Raw genomic sequence first — 19,847 nt, forward strand, 5'->3', positions numbered from 1 at the left:
CACCATAAGCAGAATACTTTCCTTGCATATCTTATCTTTTAACTTATGTTTACTCTTTATATTTTTGATCTGTGCTTTGAGATATTCTTTCTAGTTAATCTTCTGGGCCATGAATTTTTATCTCAAAAGTGACCATCTTCCTCTTTAACACAGAGTATATTTGTTCAAAATCCTATGTTCAGCTCATTTTTTTCTTCTTTGTGTTCTTGAATCACATTGTATACTATTTTGTGTTATTGTTGTTCAGAATGTCTTCTGTCTCCTCCAGCAATTTTGTCCTAATCCTGTTCTCAGTTTTACTTGGTCCTTCTACCTCTGAATGCTGAGTCTCCTCAGTTGTGTTGTTTTTCTTTCACTGCTCACCTGGACTTTGGTCCATCTGGTAGGGTAGCTTAGAGTGGTCAATCACAAGAATAATGGAGAGTACAAACATCTCTGATCCTGTGGACTAGCAGCAGCTGGTCCTTACTTCATTCCTAAGTGCTAGATAAAAGCCTCTCTGCTCTGTGGTTTCCTTGTACTCTCCTAATCTCAGAGCAGAGGTGATCCAATCCACTCATTCAGCTACTTCCCCAAATTTTCTGGGGCCAAGGAGACTAGGCACATTCACAGTGAGGTCAGTTTTCTTACTAGGAGTCCATAGATCTCCAGAGGCCAAGCCTCATCCTAGTGCATCATGTTCTAATCAACATTCAGTCTCTTTGATGCTGTTTTCTAGAGCCTCTTATACCTCAGAGGCAATAAAGTCCTACACTGCACTCAGGACTGTAGGCAACCTCACCTGTTTCCAGTTACTTGCAAGCAAAGTAATAACTCTTTGCTCAGGAAAGAAATGGGTGGGAGACAGAAAGGGGAGGTGAGGCAGGATGCATTCAAATACCCATTTTCCCAGAATCCCTTGCTCAAGTACCACACTTTAAAATGGATGGCAACAAACTGAAAGGCATTCAGAAGGCAGCCCCCAGGACAGTGGGAGGTTTTAAAGCCCCACTTTACGAGGAGCAGTTGAATGATGTTGAAATAAAAGAAAAAGAAGATTCAGAGAAAGCATATTGTTGCTGTTTCTTAACATTAAAAGGTGCTGTCACGTGTTTAGTGAATAAAAGTTTATTCTGTGAGGTCTCAAAACTAGACATATGACCAATCAAGAAAAGTAAGTTCTTTATATAAAGGAAGACTTTTAAACTTTCATATTTGCATAAAAAAGTACTGCCCAGGACATGAGTTTCCTAGATGCAGCAGGCCAAATAACAGCCCTGCCAAAATGTCCAAATCCTAATCCCCACAACTTGTGAATATGTCACTTTATTACTTTGCAGATGTGATTAAGAATCTTGAGATGGGAGATTACCCTGTATTACCCCGGTGGGCACAATGCAATCACAATGGTCCTTAGACAAGGGAGATAGGAGGCCTGGAGTCAGAGAAGGAGATGTGACCACAAAAGCAGAGGTTGGAGTGAGGCCACCACATGTAAAGGAATGTAGGCAGCCTCTAGAAGCTGGAAAAGGCAAGGAAATGGGTTCTCCCCTACAGCACCCAGAAAGAATGCAACCCTGCCAACACCATGATTTTAGCACCATGAATCTAATTTTGGAACTCCAGAACTATAGGATAATAAACCTGTATCATTTTAAGCCACTAAGTTTGTTGTATTTTGTTGCAGTAGCAATAGGAAACTAACACTCTACAACTAGAGAGATTGAATTATGGGTGAAAATACCTCATGTAAAGGTTTCATTTACCGTTCCCATAATACTCTTGTGAAGAGAGCAACTTCCTGCTATCTCTGCATGAAGTTGCTGTTGACTGATAACATGTACTTCAGGTAAAACCAACCCTGATTTTCAGGTCACAGCAGATTAGACCAGATATCATTGCGCATGCTAAAGGAAACTTGGTAAATTGAACATTAGAAGGCCTACTCCTCTGAGAAGATTGGAGCAAAACTCTGCTCAATAGGACACCCTGTATCAGATGATGAAAAATCAATAAAATGAGTTCCTCTTCTTAGGGATGAAGTCATACGCACACGGAAGTGGGTTACCATAGCTGTTGTGTGATAAATAATTGCTCCATTTCTCCATGTAGCTTGCTCACATGCCAGTCATGAAAGTGCAGGATAGAGATGTTTTCTTTGGGTTCAGCCTATGAATGTCAAGAAATCTCTACTCTGTAGCCTTTATTTTCCAAAAATAACAATAAATGGTGTCTTTCAGTATTTACAGTAACAAAAATATCACTAATGATATCCAGTATTTTATAACATTTACCCATTGCTGTCGAGTCAATTCTGACTCATAGCAACACTATAGGACAGAGTAGAACTGCCCCATTGAGTTTCCAAGGAGCACCTGGTAGATTACGAACTGCCAACATTTTGGTTAGCAGCCGTAGCTCTTAACCACTAAGCCACCAGGGTTTCCTTATAACATTTACATGTCTTATTTTGCTAAATTCTAATAAAAAAAAAAAAAGTGAGGCAGTTGTTATTCTTGTCCTCTCTTCAGAGATGGGGAAACTGAGGTGTACAGAGGTAAAAACAAACGAGTTCAATGATGTCATATAGATTTTAAGTAAGGGAATTTGCATACAAATCCAGATCTGTCTGGTTCCAAGGCTGGGCCCTGATGGGTCTGTAACAGTGGTTCACAGTGTGGCCTCCAGATGAGCAGCATTAGCATCACCTGAGAGCTTGTTAGGACTACCCCACCCAGACCCACTGAATCAGAAACTTAAAGGGTGGGGCCCAGGAATCTGTGTTTTAACAAGCCTTCTAGGTGGTTCTGATGCCTCCTCAAGTTTGATAACCACTGCTGTATACCATACTGCCTCTACAAAATAATTTTAAAGAAAGAATTCTGTGAGAAGAAATGATTTGAAAGACTTCTTGAAAAGACTTTGCTGTAAGCTGGGTCTCAGAGGGGGGAAAGAATAGAAGCGGATGTAAGAACACTATATTGTTTCTAGCATTTCCTCCTGTTTTCCCCATTGTACTATGAACACTTTGAAGAGACAGTGCTTAGCTCAGTACGGGCACATATACTTACTCAATACATTTTGATCAATGAATAAGATTTTTGAAGAGCAGATACAATGTAATATACTTCCTGTTCTAGGCTAAAAATGAGATTGATTTTTGTACTTCCGCATTATCTATGCACCAAACTAAAAATAGCCCATCGCTGTCCAGTTGGTTCCGATTCATAGCAACCCTATAGGACAGAGTAGAACTCCTCCATAGGGTTTCCAAGGAGCAGCTGGTGGATTCAACTGCCAACCTTTTGTTTAGCAACTGAGCTCTTAACCGCTGTGCCACCCGTGGTCCTATCTAAACACATAAGAAATTATATTTTAATTTTCTTGTCTTTAGAGTCTATCTCTGAACTCAAACACCTCAGCGCAAAATGTTCATGCCCTTATCTCACATGGCTCTCCATATAATTGCCACATGCTCCTATAGCATCATGATGATAATATGGTCAATAACGTTCAATTAGCTTTATCAACAAGCAGCTCATTGCCTAAACAGATGAAAGAGGACAATCCAAATTTAGACCTGTTAAGCTGAGATCTTTAAAAAACTGGAGGAAGAAATAAATCATATGAAGAAGAAAAATATTACATTTTGTAGGATATGCGATACACTTAGCACATTAAAATATGAAGTGGGCCAAATTTAATAAACAGATTGTAAGTGATATTCCATTATAACTCATACAATGCTGAAATGCTGGGATATTTAACTTTCCTCCATTAAGAATAGTCCTCTTGGCACAGATCACAAAAGAGAAATGGAGTGTATTTATTTTCCATGGCAGCAATGCCCTTGCTGTGATTTTGATAAGCACTTCTTTAGTTATGCATTAAAAAAAACATTAGCACATACAAAATAATTAAAAAAAATTTTTTTTTAATAGGCTTTTGAGTTTACAGAGTTCTCCCAGAAAGGATGCTATGTCCTGAAAAATTATACCCAAAGTGACCCTGAGTGATAAAAAATTTCCCACTGTGACAAAATGTCCCTATCCCCCAAAAGTAATTGAGAAGAAATGACCAAACAAGAGTCAGACAAGGCATGTCTTAATCAAATATAAATATGGAGCCTTAAATATTTTACATACTTTTTGAAAGGCATTGGAAACTTCTTTAGGAAGACGGATTTTTTAAAAAATTATTTTTATTGTGCTTTAAGTGAAAGTTTACAAGTCAGTCTGTCACATATAAGCTTATATACACCTTACTCCATACTCCCACTTACTCTCCCCCTAATGAGTCAGCCCTCTCCCTCCTTCCAGTCTCTCCTTTCATGAAGATTTTCCAGTTTCTAACCCTCTCTACCCTCCCATCTCCCCTCCAGATAGGAGATGCCAACATAGTCTCAAGTGTCCACCTGATACAAGTAGCTCACTCTTCATCAGCATCTCTCTCCAACCCATCGTCCAGTCCAATCCATGTCTGATCAGTTGTCTTCGGGAATGGTTCCTGTCCTGAGCCAACAGAAGGTTTGGGGACCATGACTGCTGGGATTCCTCTAGTCTCAGTCAGACCATTAAGTCTGGTCTTTTTATGAGAATTTGGGGTCTGCATCCCACTGTTCTCCTGCTCCCTCAGGCGTTCTCTGTTGTGCTCCCTGTCAGGGCAGTCATTGGTTGTGGCTGGGCATCATCTAGTTCTTCTGGTCTCAGGATAATGTAAGTCTCTGGTTCATGTGGCCCTTTCTGTCTCTTGGGCTCATAGTTATCGTGTGACCTTGGTGTTCTTCATTCTCCTTTGATCCAGGTGGGATGAGACCAATTGATGCATCTTAGATGGCCGCTTGTTAGCATTTAAGACCCCAGATGCCACACTTCCAAGTGGGATGCAGAATGTTTTCATAATAGAATTATTTTGCCAATTGACTTAGAAGTCCCCTTAAGCCATAGTCCCCCAAACTCCCGCCCTTGCTCTGCTGACCTTTGAAGCAGTTTATCCTGCAAACTTCTCTGCTTTTGGTCCAGTCCAGTTGAGCTGACCTTCCCTGTATTGAGTATTGTCCTTCCCTTCACCTAAAGTAGTTCTTATCTACTAACTAATCAGTAAATAACCCTCTCCCACCCTCCCTCCCTCCCCACCTCATAACCACAAAAGTATGTGTTCTTCTCAGTATATACTATTTCTCAAGATCTTATAATAGTGGTCTTACACAATATTTGTCCTTTTGCATCTGACTAATTTCGCCCAGCATAATGCCTTCCAAGTTCCTCCATGTTATGAAATGTTTCACAGATCCGTCACTGCTCTTTATCGATGCGTAGTATTCCATTGTGTGAATATACCATAATCTATTTAACCATTCATCCATTGATGGACACCTTGGTTGCTTCCAGCTTTTTGCTATTGTAAACAGTGCTGCAATAAACATGGGTGTGCATATATCTATTCATGTAAAGGCTCTTATTTCTCTAGGGTATATTCCGAGGAGTGGGATTTCTGGGTTGTATGGTAGTTCTAACTTTTTAAGAAAACGCCAGATAGATTTCCAAAGTGGTTGTACCATTTTACATTCCCACCAGCAGTGTATAAGAGTTCCAATCTCTCCACAGCCCCTCCAACATTTATTATTTTGTGTTTTTTGGCTTAATGCCAGAGTGAGATGGAACCTCATCGTAGTTTTAATTTGCATTTCTCTAATGGCTAATGATCGAGAGCATTTTCTCAGGTATCTGTTAGCTGCCTGAATATCTTCTTTAGTGAAGTGCGTGTTCATATCCTTTGCCCACTTCTTGATTGGGTTGTTTATCTTTTTGTGGTTGAGTTTTAAAAGAATCATGTAGATTTTGGAGATCAGGCGCTGGTCAGAGATGTCATAGATGAAATTTTTTTTCCCAGTCTGTAGGTGGTCTGTTTACTCTTTTGGTGAAGTCTTTAGATGAGCATAGGTGTTTGATTTTTAGGCGCTCCCAGTCATCTGGTTTCTCTTCGTCATTTTTGGTAATGTTTTGTATTCTGTTTATGCCTTGTATTAGGGCTCCTCACGTTGTCCCTTTTTTTTCTTCCATGATCTTTATCGTTTTAGTCTTAATGTTTAGGTCTTTGATCCACTTGGAGTTAGTTTTTGTACATGGTGTGAGGTATGGGTCCTGTTTCATTTTTCTGCAAATGGATATCCAGTTATGCCAGCACCATTTGTTAAAAAGACTATCTTTTGCCCAATTAACTGACACTGGGCCTTTGTCAAATATCAGCTGCTCATATGTGGTTGGATTTATATCTGGGTTCTCAATTCTGTTCCAGTGGTCTATGTGCCTGTTTTTGTACCAGTACCAGGCTATTTTGACTACTGTGGCTGTATAATATGTTCTAAAATCAGGTAGAGAAAGAACCACTTTCTTCTTCTTTTTCAGTAATGCTTTACTTACCTGGGGCTTCTTTCCCTTCCATATGAAGTTGGTGATTTGTTTCTCCATCACATTAAAAAATGTCACTGGAATTTGGATCGGAAGTGCATTGTATGTATAGATGGCTTTTGGTAGAATAGCCATTTCTACTATGTTAAGTCTTCCTATCCATGAGCAAGGTATGTTTTGCCACTTACGTAGGTCCTTTTTAGTTTCTTGCACTAGTACTTTGTAGTTTTCTTTGTATAGGTCTTTTACATCTTTGGTAAGATTTATTCCTAAGTATTTTATCTTCTTGGGGGCTACTGTGAATGGTATTGATTTGGTGATTTCCTCTTCTACGTTCGTTTTCTTGATGTAGAGGAATCCCAGTGATTTTTGTATGTTTATCTTATAACCTGAGACTCTGCCGAACTCTTCTATTAGTTTCAATAGTTTTCTGGAGGATTCCTTAGGGTTTTCTGTGTATAAGATCATGTCACCTGCAAGTAGAGATAATTTTACTTCTTCCTTGCCAATCTGGATGCCCTTTATTTCTTTGTCTAGCCTAATTGCTCCAGCTAGAACCTCTAGCACAATGTTGAATAAGAGCAGTGATAAAGGGCATCCTTGACTGGTTCCCGTTTCAGGCTGTCTCCATTTAGGGTGATGTTGGCTGTTGGCTTTGTATAAAAATAGAAAATTATTATTATTTTTTGGCTTTGTATAGATGCCCTTTATTATTTTGAGGAATTTTCCTTCAATTCCTATTTTGCTGAGAGTTTTTATCATGAATGGGTGTTGGCCTTTGTCAAATGCCTTTTCTGCATCAATTGATAAGATCATGTGGTTTTTGTCTTTTATTTATATGGTGGATTACCTTAATGGTTTTTCTAATATTATACCAGCCTTGCATACCTGGTATAAATCCCAGTTTGTCGTGGTGGATTATTTTTTTGACATGTTGTTGAATTCTATTGGCTAGAATTTTGTTGAGGATTTTTGCATCTATGTTCATGAGGGATATAGGTCTGTAATTTTCTTTTTTTGTTGTGTCTTTACCTGATTTTGGTATCAGGGATATGGTGGCTTCATAGAATGAGTTAGGTAGTATTCCATCATTTTCTATGCTTTGAAAATACCTTTAGTAGTAGTGGAGTTAACTCTTCTCTGAAAGTTTGGTAGAACTCTGCAGTGAAGCCGTCCGGGCCAGGGCTTTTTTTTGTTGGGAGTTTTTTGATTACCTTTTCAATCTCTTTTTTTGTTATCGGTCTATTTAGTTGTTCTACTTCTGATTGTGTTAGTTTAGGTAGGTAGTGTTTTTCTAGGAATTCATCCATTTCTTCTAGGTTTGCAAATTTGTTAGAGTACAATTTTTTGTAATAATCTGATATGATTCTTTTAATTTCAGTTGGGTCTGTTGTGATGTGGCCCATCTCGTTTCTTATTCAGGTTCTTTGTTTCCTTTCCTGTATTTCTTTAGTCAGTCTAGCCAATGGTTTATCAATTTTTTCAAAGAACTAGCTTTTGGCTTTGTTAATTCTTTCAATTGTTTTTCTGTTCTCTAATTCATTTAGTTCAGCTCTAATTTTTATTATTTGTTTTCTTCTGGTGCCTGATGGATTCTTTTGTTGCTCACTTTCTATTTGTTCAAGTTGTAGGGACAGTTGTCTGATTTTGGCTCTTTCTTCTTTTTGTATTATGCATTTATCGATATAAATTGACCTCTGAGCACTGCTTTTGCTGTGTCCCAGAGGTTTTGTTAGGAAGTGTTTTCATTCTTGTCGAATTCTATTAATTTCTTTATTCCCTCCTTAACGTCTTCTATAACCCAGTCTTTTTTCAGCAGGGTATTGTTCAGTTTCCAAGTATTTGATTTCTTTTCCCTAATTTTTCTGTTATTGATTCCTACTTTTATGGCTTTGTGGTCTGAGAAGATGCTTTGTAATATTTCGATGTTTTGGATTCTGCAAAGGTTTGTTTTATGACCTAATATGTGGTCTATTCTAGAGAATGTTCCATGTGCGCTAGAAAAAAAAGTATACTTTGCAGCTGGGTTGGGTGGAGTGTTCTGTATAAGTCAATGAGGTCAAGTTGGTTGATTGTAGCAATTAGGTCTTCCGTGTCTCTATTGAGCTTCTTACTGGAAGTCCTGTCCTTCTCTGAAAGTGGTCTGTTGAAGTCTCCTACTATAATTGTGGAGGTGTCTATCTCACTTTTCGGTTCTGTTAAAGTTTGTTTTATGTATCTTGCAGCCCTGTCATTGGGTGCATAAATATTTAATATGGTTATATCTTCCCGGGCTATTGTCCCTTTAATCATTATGTAGTGTCCTTCTTTAGCCTTTGTGGTGGATTTAACTTTAAAATCTATTTTGTCAGAAATTAATATTCTACTCCTGCTCTTTTTTGCTTGTTATATTTTTTCCATCCTTTGAGTTTTAGTTTGTTTGTGTCTCTAAGTCTGAGGTGTGTCTCTTGTAGGCAGCATATTGACGGATCGTGTTTCTTTATCCAGTCTGAGACTCTCTGTCTCTTTATTGGTGGCTTTAGTCCACTTACATTCAGTGTAATTATAGGTAAGTATGTGTTCAGTGGTGTCATTTTGATGCCTTTTCGTGTGTGTTGTTGCCAATTTCATTTTTCCACTTAGTTTTTTGTGCCGAGATGTTTTTTCTTTGTAAATTGTGTTCCTCATTTTCATAGTAGTTGAATTTATGTTTGCTGAGTTGTTATGTTTTTCTTGGTTTTTATTTTGAGTTATGGAGTTGTTATACCTCTTTGTGGTTACCCCTATTTTTCTAACTAAAAACCTAACTTGTATTGTCCTATATCACCTTGTTTCCCTCTCCATGTGGCAGTTCTATGCCTCCTGTATTTAGTCCCTCTTTTTGATTATTGTGATCTTTTACATATTGACTTTAATGATTCCCTGTTTTGAGCATTTTTTCTTTTTAAAATTAATCTTAATTTGTTTTTGTGATTTCCCTATTTGAGCTGATAATCAGGATGTTCTGTTCTGTGACCTTGTGTTGTGCTGGTATTATTGATTTTGTTACCAATTTCCTTTAGTATTTCTTGTAGCTTTGGTTTGGTTTTGCAAATTCTCTAAGCTTGTGTTTATCTGTAAATGTTTTAATTTCACCTTCATATTTGAGAGAGAGTTTTGCTGGATATATGATCCTTGGCTGGCAGTTTTTCTCCTTCAGTGCTCTATATATGTCATCCCATTGCCTTCTTGACTGTATGGTTTCTGCTGAGTAGTCTGAACTTATTCTTACTGATTCTCCTTTGTAGGAGACCTTTCTCTTATCCCTGGCTGCTTTTAAAATTTTCTCTTTATCTTTGGTTTTAGCAAGTTTGATGATAATATGCCTTGGTGATTTTCTTTTTGGATCAATCTTATATGGGGTTCAATGAGCATCTTGGATAGATATCCTTTCGTCTTTCATGATGTCAGGGAAGTTTTCTGCCAACAGATCTTCAACTATTCTCTCTGTATTTTCTGTTATCCCTCCCTGTTCTGGAACTCCAATCACACGCAAGTTATTCTTGATAGAGTCCCACATGATTCTTAGGGTTTCTTCATTTTTTTAAATTCTTTTATCTGATTTTTTTTCAGCTATATTGGTGTCAATTCCTTTATCCTCCAGGTCCCCCACTCTGCATTCCAGTTGCTCGATTCTGCTCCACTGACTTCCTATTGTCTAATTCTGTAATTTTACTGTTAATCTTTTGGATTTCTGAATGCTGTCTCTCTATGCATTCTTGCAGTTTATTAATTTTTCCACTATGTTCTTGAATAATCCTTTTGTTTTCAACTGCTTTATCAGTGTGTTCCTTGGCTTTTTGTGTAGATTGCCTTATTTCATTTCTGAGGTCATCTCTGATGTCTTGAAGCATTGTGTAAATTAGCTTTTTATATTCTGCATCTGGCAATTCCAGGATTGTATCTTCATTTGGGAAAGATTTTGATTCTTTAGTTTGGGGAGTTATAGAAGCAATCATGGTCTGCTTCTTTATGTGGTTTCATATCGACTGCTGTCTCCGAGCCATCTATAAGATATTGTAGTGATTTATTTTATATTTGCTTACTGAGTCTTATCTTGTTTTGTTTTCTTTCAATATATGTAGATGGTCTACTAGATTGCGCTGTCTTGATTGTTGTAGCCCTTGAATCACTTATGTCCTATTCCCAGCTGGTTAGGGATGTTACCAGATATATAAGCCTAAGAGTCCATTCAGTATTCTTGAGTAGAATCTGATTTTGGGTTATCAAGTGTGTGATGCAGACTGTCATCTATCCACCTAGAGAAGTAGTGGTGATAGTTGTGTGCACCGGCTTCTAGTAGCAGCAGGGGGTCACACTCCGGGGGGGGGCAGGATGCTGACAGGCTTCCCCCAAGTCCCAGTGCGGTAGGTGTGTCTCTATTCCTAAAGCACTTTGGTGGGTGGGCTCTGCAGCTGTACCTTAGGCCCCCAGTGCATGTACCTCTACAGATTGGTAGGTGTCACCATCCTCATATCCCTAAGGCAGGAGGCTAGGTGGTCCGGGGGAAGCTTCAGCCCTCAGTTCCCTGCTGTGGGTCAGTGAGGGCTCTGTTTAATACGCAGAGATATCAGACCTGGGAAACTTGTCTTTCCAGTAATCCGCTAAAACAATTACAGTCAGATCCCTATCAGAATTGCCTTTGCATTATAATAGCCACCTTGTTCCCTGTAGGGATGAAAGCCCAAGACTGTGGATCTCATATGCTTGGCTGGAGCTGGTTCTGTATTTTTAGTCGAATTTTGGGAAGTCAAGGAAGGATTTTTGGTCCCTGGGTTTTTTGTAGCTGCTTCTCTCAGGCCAGGAGAATGGGTTAGGAAAAGATAAAAAAAAAAAAAAAACCCGCAGAGCACTTCACTCTCTGGCTCAGGAAATTCCAATGTTAATGAAGCCGCCTGGGAAGGGGAGGGGAGGGATCAGATAGATAGGAGAGAGTAGCACCCCGGAATATAAACAAAGTTACTTATCTTGCTTGGAGATGAGTGTTTTATCTGAGATTCCTGAGGGGTGTGTAGTCTGTGTGCGTTGGCTGGGTCGAGATTGCCCCCGAGGGTCAGGCCCGCATCCTGCGCTTATGCTGTCTCAGAAACTGTGGTCTGTTCCTCCGCTCCCAGTCCAAAGTCCAGCGCCAAGGTTCCCCGGCTGGGACGCTGCACTCCAGGCTCCAAAACCAGTCGCTGCCTCCCGGTGCCTTCTCCTCCTGTCAGCCACATTGCTGTGCTGCTTGCGTGCACTGGCTGGGCTTCCCCTGAGGTCACTTCTGGGGGCTAGGGCTGCGCCCCATGTTTGCGCCGTCTCAGGATGCCGTGCTCAGCTCCCCTGTGCCCGGTCTGAAGCCCGGCACCAAGGTTTTGTGACTGGGACGCTGGCTCCAGGCTCCGAAAACAGCCACTGCTTCCCCGTGGTTGCTCGTTCTCAGTCTGTGTTACTCAGGTCAGCTCTTTAGATCTGTGTTTGATGGTCAGGGTTTGTAGATTGTCATGTATGTGTTCGATTCACTTGTTTTTCCTAGTCTTTGTTGCAAGAAGGATCCAGGGTAGCTTCTACCTAGTCAGCCATCTTGGCCCCCAATTTTCGGTTATTTTTGTTAACATATAAATCTGTATTATAGCTTCCTGCAGAATATTTCAAAATGGAGATCTAGTTTGATTAAACCCAGTCTATTGCAAAAGGAGTAGTGCAGAGCTAAAATACATAAGCAAAATAAAAATGATAGAGATAAATATCAATGGAATTTAAGATGCTTTGGATCAGCATGCAAAGGCTCTAACAGTCTATGGTTTAGGACAAAGAAGTCCTATTTACTCAAGTAAGACATCACTGATCCAGGCAGCCAAGGTTTTTAATTCTTGTCTTTTCTGTGTGGAATGGACCTAGTGACTTGATTCTAGCAAACAGAATATGGCAAAAGTGATGGCATATTAGTTCTGGGATTAGGTTACAAAAAGACCGTGGCTTCCATCCTGGGTCCCTAAGTCACTCACTCTGAGAAAACTCATTTGTCACGTTAAGAGCTGCCCTGTGAAGAGGCTCACATACCAAGGAATTGAGGGAGACCTCTAACCAACAGCAAGTGAAGAACAGAGGCTCTCAATCCAACAGCCTGAGAGAAACTGAATCCTGCCAACAACTGTGCCATGAGAGCGAGCTTGGAAGTGGATCCTCCCCCAGTCAAGAATCAAATGAGACTGTACCCCCAGCTGACAGTTGCCTGCAACCTCCAGAGAGACCCAGTACCAGAGGCAACTAGCACCCAACTCACAGAAAATGTGAAGTAATAAATGTTTGTTATTTTCAGCCACTTAATTTTGGGGAAATTTGTTAAGCAGTGATAGATGACTAAAACAAGAGGTGGTGTGAAGTCCTAAGGATAAAGTGTTTTTCTATTCAAGAAACAAAAAGAGAACTCACAGCTAAAGTTTAGTATTGGCTCCAAGGTTGAAAGGAGAATGTATTTTAGAAGTGTGTAACTCAGAAGATCTATGCTTAGACAAGAAAAAAGATCTTCAGAGCAAGGGTTAATGACAGCAGAGAGGAATGGAAAAGATGGATCTAGGTCCTAAATCCTTCTCAAGTAACCTAGTAAAGTGAGAATTTACTTTTACTTTTGATTAAAGTACATACTTTGAAATTTCTTTGTGGAAGAAAAACATTTAGCTGTGGCTTGGAACTAACTATTCTGAGCTGTGTTAAAGAACAAGGCAGAGAGGGAAATGGGAAACTATCAGAGAAGGAAGATCAGGGAAGCCCTGCCCCAAAGAATTTTGTCTCTTTTTAAGTGAGGAAATTCCCTACTTGGGCTTAGTTAAAAAAAAAAAATCCACTACAGCACTTATTCTGTACTGCAAGAGTTGGTTTATGAATCTGTATTCTGTTCCAGACTATGAGAAACTATGGTTGAGTCTTACTTATACATGTATTCTGACGCGTTTCTTGAGATGTAGAACATAGTAGGTATTCGAGTATTTAGTGAAACAATAAATCAATGAATGAGCAACTATAATGAGTTAGGGTTTCTTATATCATAGTGTGACTGGGTTATTCTTCAACCAGTATTTCACTCTTCTGGTTGTTGTTGTTGTTAGCTGCCATCCAGTCAGTTTCAACTCATAGCAACCGTATGTACCACAGAACAAAACACTGCCTGGTCCTGTGCCATGCTCACAATTGTTATGCTTGAGCCCACTGTTGCAGCCATTGTGTCAATCCATCTCATTGAGGGTATTCCTCTTTTCTGCTGATCCTGTACTTTGCCGAGCATGATGTTCTTCTCCAGGGACTGATTGCTCCTGACAACATGTTGAAAGTACGTAAGACACAGTCTCCCTACCCTTGCTTCTAAGGAACATTCTAGTTGTACTTCTTCTAAGACAGGTTTGTTCGTTCTTCTGGCAGTCCACAGTGTGTTCAATATTCTTCACCAACACCACAATTCAAAGGCATCAATTCTTCTTCCATCTTCCTTATTCATTGTCCAGTTTTCACATGCATATGATGCGATTGAAAATACCATGGCTTGGGTCAGGCGCACCTTAGTCTTCAAGGTAACATCTTTGCTTTTCAACACTTTAAAGAGGTCCTTTGCAGGAGATTTGCCCAAGAAATGAGTCTTTGGATTTCTTGACTGCCATTTCCATGGCTGTTGATTGTGGATCCAAGTAAAATGAAATCCTTGACACTTCCATCTTTTCTGTTTATCATGATGTGGCTTATTGGTCCAGCTGTGAGGATTTTTGCTATCTTTATGTTGAGGTGTAATCCATACCGAAGGCTGTTGTCTTTGATCTTCATCAGTAAGTACTTCAAATCCTCGTCACTTTTAGGAAGCAAGGTTGTTAATGAGTCTTCCTCCAATTCTAATGCTGTGTTCTTCTTCCTACAGCCCAGCTTCTCAGATTATTTGCTCAGCATACAGATTGAATAGGTGTGGTGAAAGGATACAACCCTGGCACACACCTTTCCTCATTTTAAACTACTCAGTATCCCCTCATTCTGTTCGAATGACTGTCTCCTGATCTTTGTATAGGTCCCTCATGAGTACGATTACTGTTCTGGAATTCCCATTCTTTGCAATGTTGTCTATAATTTGTTATGATCCACACAGTCAAATGCCTTTGCATAATCAATAAAACACAGGTAACCCTCTTCCTGGTATTCTCTGCTTTCAGTCAAGATTCCATCTGACATCAAGCAATGATATCCTTTGTTCCACATCCTCTTCTGAATCCAGCTTGAACTTCTGGAAGTTGCCTGTCGATATACTGTTGCAACTGCTTTTGAATGATCTTCAGCAAAACTTTACTTGCATGTGATATTAATGACATTTTTCAATACTTTTCATATTCGGATGGATCACCTTTCTTTGGAATGGGCACAAATCAGTGGGTTAGCCAGGTAGCTGTCTTCCAAATTTCTTGGCATAGACAAGTGAGCACTTCCAGTGCTGCATCCATTTGTTGAAGCATCTCAATTGGTATTCTGTCAATTCCTGGAGCCTTGTTTTTTGCCAATGCCTTCAGTGCAGTTTGTACTTCTTCCTTCAGTATCATTGGTTCTAGATCATATGCTACCTCCTGAAATGGTTGTACAGCAACCAATTATTTTTGGTACAATGACTCTGTGTATTCCTTACATTTTCTTTTGATGTTTCCTGTGTCATTCAATATTTTCCCCATAGAATCCTTCAATATTACAACTCAAGGCTTGAATTTTTTCTTCAGTTCTTTCAGCTTGAGAAATGCCAAGTGTGTTTTTCCCTTTTGGTTTTCTATTACCAGGTCTTTGCACATTTCCTTGTAATATTTTGTTTTCTTGAGCTGTCCTTTGAAATCTTCTGTTCAATTCTTTTACTTCATCATTTCTTCCTTTCACTTTAGCTATTCTACATTCAACAGCAAGCTTCAGAGTCTCTTCTGACATCCATTTTGGTCTTTTCTTTTCTGTCTTTTCAGTGACCTCTTGCTCTCTTCATGTATGCTGTCCTTGATATCATTCCACAACTCATCTGGTCTTTGGTTATTAGTGTTCAATGCATCAAATCTATTCTTGAGATAGTCTCTAAATTCAGGTGGGATATACTCAAGGTCATATTTTGGCTCTCTTGGACTTCTTCTAATTTTCTTCAGCTTCAACTTGAACTCGCATATGAGCAGTTGATGATGTGTCCCACAGTCAGCCCCTGGCCTTGTTCTTACTGATGATATCGAGCTTTTCCAACATCTGTTTCCACAGATATAGTCGATTTAATTCCTTTTGTTGCTGTTTATGTTGTTGAAAAAGGTATTTGCAATTACTAAGTCATTGGTTTTGCAAAATTCTATCATGCAATCTCCAGCATCATTTCTATCACCAAGGCCATGTTTTCCAGCCACTGTTCCCTCTTCGTTTCCAACTTTTGCATTCCAATCACCAATAATTATCAATGCATCTTGATTACATGTTTGATCAATTTCAGACTGCAGAAGTTGGTAAAAGTCTTCAGTTTCTTCATCTTTGGCCTCAGTGGTTGCTGTGTAAATTTGAACAACAGTCATATTAACTGGTCTTCTTTGTAGGTGAACGGATATTATCCTATTGCTGACAGCATTGTACTTCAGGATAGATCTTGAAATGTTCTTTTTGTCAATGAATGCGACACCATTGCTCTTCAATTTGTCATTCCCGGAACAGTAGACCATATGATTGTCCAATTCAAAATGGCCAATACCAGTCCATTTCAGCTCACTAATGCTTAGGATATTGAAGTTCATCCGTTTCATTTCATTTTTAATGACTTTCAGTTTTCCTAGATTCATACTTCATACATTCCACATAATAATTATTAATGGATGTTTGCAGCTGTTTCTTCTCATTTTGAGTCGTGCCACATCAGCAGATGAAGGTCCCGAAAGCTTGGCTCCGTCCATGTCATTAAGGTTTACTCTACTTTGAGTAGGCAGCTCTTCCCCTGCTGTATTTTGTGTGCCTTCTAACCTGAGGGACTCATCTTCCCGCACTATATCAGACAATACTCCGCTGCTATTCATAAGGTTTTCCCTGGCTAATTTTTTCAGAAGTAGACCACCAGGTCCTAGTCTGTCTTAGTCTGGAAGCTCAGTTGAAATCTGTATACCATGGGTGACCCTACTGGTATTTGCAATACCAGTGGCATAGCTTCCAGTACCACAGCAACACACAAGCCACCGCAATATGACAGACCGACAGGTGGGGTATTCAACGGGCACTATACTAAATACTTTTTATGTATCGTTTCACATAATTCTCACAATACCAGTGTGAGATAGGTACAGTTATTTGCATTTTACAAATAAGAAAATTGAATTGACTCACTTTACATATCCCACACAAATACTGACACACACCAAAAATGAGGTATTCATCATATATTCTTTTATGGGAGTTTTTCTTGGGTAATTTTTAAAATATGTTTGACACATCCACTAGTTACTGATTTTGCAGTTTAAGTCTCAAAGAAAAATCTAATTTCCCCTATTTTATAATTTCTTGGGTGGCAAGCCACTGTTGCCCCCATATACCACCTGTTGCCCTTTAAGCATGTGATTTTATATACTTTTTCTGAGGTTGGAACCCCCCGTGTTCAGCTGCCTTGGCCTAGAGATGGGCACACCACGTTACATGTGCAGGAATCTGGACCAGCAAGGTGCTGACTGCATGTGGGAAGTGGTATTTTTGGAGGCAGTGTGGGGACAGTTTTCAGTATCCACTCCATGTAGTAATGACAGAAACAACAGCATTAATGCATAGATCAGACTCTCCCTAAAATTTTGAAACAACTTGACCCCGTTGGAATATTTTCTTAGAAATAAGCTGATCAATTTTGCCGTACTTTAATGCCAACGGCTGTGTCAGCATTGCTGATTTGGAGGCCAATTACATGATTTTATAGCTATTCTGGGAAAACATGAACATACTGGAAATAGAATGGCAGAGAGTATGAGAAGGGACCGAAAATGGAGACAAGCCAGACTGTTAATGACTTCTATGTTGCTCAGCAGAAATCATCTCCCATGGTCTCTGTTGATATAGTTTGAATCTAGGAAAAAAAAAAATCGTAAGTTATGGATACAAAAATGTTTACAAGAAGTCTTCTCTTCCTGCAATTAAAAATACATGAAATTCAATAGTCTACTTTGAAACAAAGTCACCCTGGTGTGGTGCAGTGGTTAAGCACTCAGTTGTTAATCAAAAAGTTGGCAGTTCAAACCTACCCAGCAGCTCTGCAGGAGAAAAGACCTGGTAACCTGCTCCCATAAAGATTACAATGTAGGAAACTCTATGGGGCAGTTCTACTCTGTCATATAGGGTTGCTACGAGTCAGAAGTGACTCACCGGCACACAACAACAACCTTAAAATAAATAATCATTATTCCAAAAACATTTTATCAATCAAATCTTTGCCTAGAACAGTAGACCTCATATAAGGGTAAGTTAGATGTAGGGACATAGTAATCTCAAGGAGTTCTTAAAATTAAGTAGGATGAAGGAGAAATTCAGGAGAAATGAAAGCAGAATCACTAATATTAAAGAACTCAGACCAACTGTTTTATGGCTCTTTCCCATCCTGGCATTGATGTCCACTTAAAATTATATCACATACATCTTAAGAATAATTAAACTGTTGAATCATTAATAACTATTATATGTGAGAGAAAACCCAACTCAAACTGGCTTTAACAATAATGGAATCTCTGTCAGCAAAGACTCAGCTCTCTCCATCTCTCCACTCTCTTTTGTACAATACAGGCTTTCTTCTCAGGGTTTGTATACTGACCTTCCTGGGAAGCTTCAGGATTTCCCCTCTGGTGAGAGTAAAATGGCTAGTCAAACCAACTTCATATTTCATACCTTGATATCTAGAAGAAAAGAGATGTCTCTTCTGACATTTTCCACAGAATTGCATTTTTTTCCTCTTTCCTTTTCTTTTAACAAGATAGCCCAGCAAATGTCACCTTAAATACGACTGTTTTGATCCAGTTGTGCATCTATCTCTGAAACAAACACTGTGGTTAGGAGGATTGTAGACACTGATTGACTTGGGCTAGCATGGACCACATGTTCTACAAAAGACGTGTGATGGACCCAGCTCTACACTCATGAACTCCAGGCCTGGATCATTAGACAATTTCCTCCTTCCCTAGGGTTTAGCTCCCGTTTGAGGGGCTTTGGGAACATTATGGCTGTTATCCTCTGTCAGGAGAAGCGCAATCCATTAGAAAGATTCTAACAAACTTGGACCTCCCAGAAGTACCCCTCATGCCCCTTCCCAGTCACTTAACCCATACCCACCAAGACCAACATTATCCTGTCTTCTAACACCATAGATTGGTTTTTCCTGTACTGGAGAGTGAGCATGAATGGTGAAGATCTTTGTAGCACATATTAACATCCATCATGAATGGTGAAGATCTTTGTAGCACTATGAAAATGGCCCTAAACAACCCAGACGAAAGGAACTGAGTGGTTGATGTTAGCCAGGCTTTGTCAGCAGCCACTCCAGTGCTGGCCAAGAAGTATTTAGAGCAAAGTTGCCAAGGCAGCAGAGATGATGATTATGCATGGGCCCTGCAGCATAGATTCACATTGCTGCCTATGAATGCCCAACCTGCCAGAACTATACTTCAAGGAGACAAAAATCACTTGGAAGCAACTACACTGGAGCCCTTTCACCCTGGAAGAGCCAGCAATTCTTTCTTGCAGGAATAGATACCTATTCTGGATGTGGACTTGCTTTTTTGCTTTCAAGGACTCAGCCAGTACCCCTACACCTGACGCATAGGCATGGAATCTTCCACAACGTAGCATCCAATCAGGGAACACACTTTACAACAAAGGAAAAATGGGAGTGGTGCCATGAACATGGGATATACTGGTCTTATTTAATACCTCATTATTCAGAAGTGGTCAAACTGAGAGTTGAAATGGAATGACCTTCCAAAAGCACAGCTAAAGCACCAGTTTAGAGGCAATATCCTGTAAGAATAAGGCACTATCTTTCAGGACACAATATATAGTTTGAATCAGACATCTTTGCATAGTGTACTGTCCCCAGTAGAAAGAATACATGAGTTCAGGAACCAATTGTGGAAGCAGGAGTGACCCCACTTTCCATTATTCCCAATGACCTACTGGGGGACTTTGATGCCTCCCATCTTCTTAACTCTGATCTCTGCAAGAAGCACATGCTTTCCAGGGGCCACAGCAGGGTCACGAAGCCACAGATGACACCTGGTCTCTTGGGGTTCCTGTGTCTACAGACCAGCAGACATGAAAAGGAGTCACCATATCATCATGGATAAATTACCCTGATCAGCAGGAGACATAGGGCTCAATGACATAATCACAGCAGGAATGAGTAAGCATGGAACTTACAGGATCTACTTGGGTGCCTCTTGGTTCTCTATGAATGGAGAAGTGTAGCAG

The 19,847-nt window shown here is 39.7% G+C and overlaps 1 protein-coding gene across 1 annotated transcript in view; it reads right to left on the bottom strand.

The window, feature by feature from the left end:
- Positions 1-18,086: 18,086 nt before the first annotated feature.
- LOC126081571 (uncharacterized) overlaps positions 18,087-19,847 on the bottom strand; it is a 36,965-nt gene continuing 35,204 nt past the window's right edge. The window contains exon 3 of the mRNA XM_049893545.1: positions 18,087-18,415. The gene's annotated coding sequence lies outside the window, so the exon portion shown is untranslated. The remainder of the gene's footprint in view (positions 18,416-19,847) is intronic.

This window comes from Elephas maximus, chromosome 8, assembly GCF_024166365.1.
Source record: "Elephas maximus indicus isolate mEleMax1 chromosome 8, mEleMax1 primary haplotype, whole genome shotgun sequence".
In the NCBI taxonomy this organism is placed as follows: domain Eukaryota; kingdom Metazoa; phylum Chordata; class Mammalia; order Proboscidea; family Elephantidae; genus Elephas; species Elephas maximus.